The sequence below is a fragment of the Schistocerca cancellata genome, unplaced genomic scaffold (assembly GCF_023864275.1).
Source record: "Schistocerca cancellata isolate TAMUIC-IGC-003103 unplaced genomic scaffold, iqSchCanc2.1 HiC_scaffold_679, whole genome shotgun sequence".
NCBI classification, from domain to species: Eukaryota; Metazoa; Arthropoda; class Insecta; order Orthoptera; family Acrididae; genus Schistocerca; species Schistocerca cancellata.
Window position 1 is genome coordinate 45,001 of NW_026046690.1, and position 5,000 is coordinate 50,000.

The 5,000-nt window shown below is 45.6% G+C and overlaps 1 pseudogene; it reads left to right on the forward strand.

The window, feature by feature from the left end:
* Positions 1-125, forward strand: part of LOC126139175 (large subunit ribosomal RNA) — a 3,077-nt pseudogene extending 2,952 nt beyond the window's left edge.
* The last annotated feature ends 4,875 nt before the right edge of the window (positions 126-5,000 follow it).

The window sequence follows — 5,000 nt, forward strand, 5'->3', positions numbered from 1 at the left end:
ATCTACTTGCAAGCAAAAATTCTTTAGTGTGTAGGTTCCCTAGTGTGCTCTATTCTCCCACTGAATATGCTTCTAGCTTTGTCGTGAGACAGATGATTTAAGAAACATAACTGTCAATGTAAAGTTGTGCGTGCGCTGACGCGCCATTCCCAAAAACTCTCACGCGGTAACAAATCCGGCGCCCTGCAGCCCCCACATTAGTTAGGTAATTTTCAGTAGTAAATAGTTCCTGTAGTGTGATTTATGATCTTTTCGAATATACTCTCATCCTTCCTGTGTGACGGATAGTTTGAGAAACAAAACCGTCAATGTAAAGTCGGGCGTGCGCCAACGTACGCCGACGCGCCGTTCCTTAGAACTTAATTAGAAAAATCCGTATGGAATAGTATCTTGTAGTGTACTACATGCTCTTTTCGAAAGTGCTTTCAATGTTCCTGTGTGATGGATAGTTTAAGAAATAAAACTGTCAATGTAAAGCCTTGCAAGTGCCGACGCCCCGCTCTGTAGAAACTCCAGCGTGGTGACAAAACCGTCGGTCTGTAACCCTCATTGTACTTAGCAAAAATCTTTAGTGTATAAGGTCCTTTAGTTTGCTCTCTCCATGTTCTGAATATGCTTGTAGTTTTGCTGTCTGACGGATATTCTAAGAAATAAAACTGTGAATGTAAGATCGTGTGCGCGCCTACGCGCTGTTCCCTAGGAACTCTCACGCTGCGACAAAACCGGCGTTCTGCAGCCCCATATTAGTTAGGAAAATTCCGTAGAGAATAGTTTCTTGTAGTGTACTCTATGCTTATTCCGAATATGCTTCCAATTTTCTTGTGTGATGAATAGTTTTAGAAATATAACTGTCAATGCAAAGTCGCGTATGTACCGGCGCCCCGCTCTGTAGGAAATCCTGCGCGGTGACAAAACCGTCGGCTTGCAGCCCTAACTTTCGCTAGCAAAAATTCTTTAGTGTGTAGGTTCCCTAGTGTGCTCTATTCTCCCACTGAATATGCTTCTAGTTCTGTCGTGAGACAGATGATTTAAGAAACATAACTGTCAATGTAAAGTTGTGCGTGCGCTGACGCGCCATTCCCAAAAACTCTCACGCGGTAACAAATCCGGCGCCCTGCAGCCCCCACATTAGTTAGGTAATTTCAGTAGTAAATAGTTCCTGTAGTGTGATTTATGCTCTTTTCGAATATACTCTCAACTTTCATGTGTGACGGATAGTTTGAGAAACAAAACCGTCAATGTAAAGTCGGGCGTGCGCCAACGTGCGTTTCCGTAGAAACTCCAGCGCGGTGACAAAACCGTGTGTCTCCCGCCTTCACCCTAGTTACGTAAACTCTATAGTGTGTAGGTTCCTGTAGTGTGGGTCATCCGCCCCACAAATATGTTTTTAGCTTAGATGTGGTGCGCATAGATTAAGTGATATAGCTGTTAAAGTTGTGTAGTGTGTGAGCCACGCGTCCTTCTCTGGAGACTCTCACATGGCTACAAAAGTGCGTGTCTGCGGTCCCCACCTTAGCTGGAAAATTCTGTAGCTGTAGGGTTTTGTTGTTCAACTCATGCGCTTTCGAAATGTGTTTGTAGTTCAGCTGTAGGATAAGTAGTATAAGAAATAAAATTACTATTGTAACGTCGTACGTGCGCCCACGCGCCGTTCGATAAAAACTCCCGCACGCTCCATACTAGAAGCGACGCCTGCCTCCGCCCAGCTCAAACCAATATCAGAATGCGGGGTTAAAAAAAAAAAAATAGCCGCGAATTGCGGAGCCCTGGCGCACAGCAGAAGGCAGGTAGCGATAGAAATACTTGAAGGGCGAAACAGCGAAAGCGGTCGCGTGCCACAGCCGCCCAGGGCGCGAGAGGCTCGTCCCCAGCGGGGCAGTGCATGCCTGCTCCAAGGCCGCGCGCCTAGGCTCGTCCCCAGCGTGGCAGCTGCTCGTCGCACAGCGGAAGGCAGCCGCTGCTAACGCACCGACCTAGCCTGGCGCCAGAAAGGCGGCCAGCCCCAAGATGGGGCAAAATAAGGACGCAGATCTAGAAAGTAGTGTTAGGAAAAGCACACAGGTTACAGCCATGACATCCGAGATAGCCGAAAAGTCAAAGACAGGTGACTTGCAAACAATGGTAGAAATGAGGGAAGAACTAGAAGCATACATGTTCAACGAAAACAACAGAATAAACAACGTACAAAAGAAATTCTTGTTAGGGAAAATGGCTGCTTATGAGCAGATTCTAAGAAAATACGAGATGGAAATAGCGCAGCTCAAAACTGAGTTGACATGTCTGAAGGAATCTCCCCCAGCAATGAAACAACCTCCTGTGAGCTATGCCACTGCAGTCAGCGCAAGAAAAGCCAAAACAGATACAAAAGCAACGCCAAACCAGACCCCAAAAGTTCTTGTCTTTAGGCCAGCAGATGGAAAACAGCCCGAGAAGCAGCTACAAGACACCATAAAAGACATTGTAAAAGGAACACTGAAGGACGTAAAGATCACAAAATGTAGGACTCTGAAGGATAGTGGTGTCATCTTAGAGGTGCCAAATGACGCTGAAGCAGAAAAAATAAAGAACTGTAGGGAAATAGGCGACTCAGGGATTACAGTAACTGCCCCCAGGAAGAGAAACCCAAGGGTGATCCTGTATGATGTCCCAAGACAAATCACCGATGAAGAACTGATAATGGAGCTCTATACAAGGAATCTTTCATCAATAGGTGGCACAAAGGAGGGAGCAGAGACAGGAATAAGAGCACTATTTAAAACAGGTCCAAGGAACACAGATACTGTAAACATCGTCCTGGAAATGGAAGCAAAGTTCTGGCATCACCTGATGGCACAAGGACGAGCATATATAAACTGTACCTCTCACAGGCTGCAGAATTTCAACAAGGCAACCAGATGCTACAAATGCCATGGTTTTGGGCACACAACACAAACTTGCAGAAGTGCTGAAACAATCTGTGGGCACTGTGCAGCACCAGGACATAGCATTAAGGAATGCACAAACAGGAACAAGGCACCACAGTGTGCAAACTGCAAGCACTGGAAGAAGCCACATAACCACTCAGTAATGGACAAAAACTGCCCCGAATATGCCAGATTCAAGGCGAAAGAAGAACAAAGAACTGAATATGGCCAGTAACACTTCTACGCCACAGTCCCCAGGTCGACAGGTAGCTGACGTGAACACAAAGTCCAGTACTCTCAAGATTCTCCAACTAAATGGGCAGAGATCCAAAGTAGTACCTAGTCAAGCATCACTTAAGATGGAAGAGGAAAACCTTGACATTATTCTTATCCAAGAGCCCTACATAATGGAAAATAAGATCAAAGGATATCCTCTAGGTTACCGCCTAGTATACAGCAGCAACCATGGAGTACCGAAAGCAGCAATAGGAATACGAAACACAAACTTGACAATTCTGCAGATAACCTCCCTTTGTGATGCTCATACCGCTGTAGCTGCAGTAACCGGCGATTTTGGTGAAATATACTTAATAAGCCTGTACTGCCAGTTCCATACCCCAATTGATGAATATTTGCATCGACTGGATACCATCATCCACGAAATCCAAGGAAAAGCCATCATAATAGCAATGGATGCGAATGCCATGTCACCACTATGGCACAGCCTGGACACAGATGAAGCAGGAAGAAAACTAGAGGATTTCATCTTCCAACATGGCATGACTGTAATAAACAGAGATTCGCCATTAACAACTTTCAGTGGGCCAGCTGGGGAAAATAACATCGACGTAACACTTTGCTCAGCAAACATGTCAAGGATGGTCTCTAAATGGACGATTCAAGAGGAATGGACCTCAAGTGACCACAGGGCGATCACGTTTGAGATCTCAAAACAACATAGGGAGAGGGTCACAGAAGAGCTAATGAGATTCAACACCACCTTTGCAAAATGGCAAGTCTTTGACTGCCAGCTGACCACCAGAGTGGAAAACTGGCCAAACGCCGTGGGAACAAATGTAAATAATAAAGTAGACCTCCTACAGACAGCAATACAGGAGAGCTGCAGGAAGGCCATGAGGAGAAGAACACGGCTGAAGAATGCTGTTCCTTGGTGGAATGAAACATTGACAAAAATGCGGCAGGACACAATTGCAGCTCGACACCGGCTCCAGAATGCGCGACGTGCAAATCGTGAGACAGAAATACTGGCAGCAAAGGCAACTTACAGAAGCACAAAAAATAAATATAACAAAGAAATTACGAAAGCGAAGACAGATACATGGAAGAAATGGGTAAAAGAGTGCAACAGCAATGACCCTTGGAAGCTGACCGATAGAATTCTTCGCCCTAAATATGGCACCGAAACTGTCCTCAGCAACGTAAAAGTGGCTGGACGAGGCCCTACAATGACCTGGCAGGAAACAGTGAAAGAACTGTTGAATAACCTACTACCGGATGACAACCCAGAGGAGGACACAACAGAGCAATCAGCTGTGAAGGAGCAAAATATAGGGTACCAAAATGAAGGAAACGAGCCAGACTTCTCCGCACAAGAGATAGAGACTGCAGTGAAGGCTTGCAAACCACACAAAGCCACAGGACCAGATGGCATAGATGACGCCATTATAAAGCGGGTATGGGAACACAATCCTGCTCTCCTCATTGACACTTATAACAGCTGCCTTAGAGAGTCCACTTTCCCAGACAACTGGAAAATCGGAAATGTCTGCATATTACTTAAGTCTATCACAAAGCCAAGGGATGAGGTGAAATCTTATCGACCTATCTGCCTGCTCCCGATCCTTGGCAAAGTATTAGAAAGGCTAATAGTGACCAGACTGGACAAAAGGTATGAAGAGTCAGGACTGAAGGCAACAAACCAATTTGGTTTCAGAAAGGGTGCATCCACAGAAATGGCAATCAGGCAGGTTGTCTCCAGTGCAAACTGTGAAGAAAAATATGTTGTTGTCATTTTTGTGGACATAGCAGGTGCCTTCGACAATTTGTGGTGGCCAAGTGTAATGAGGCGACTTAGAG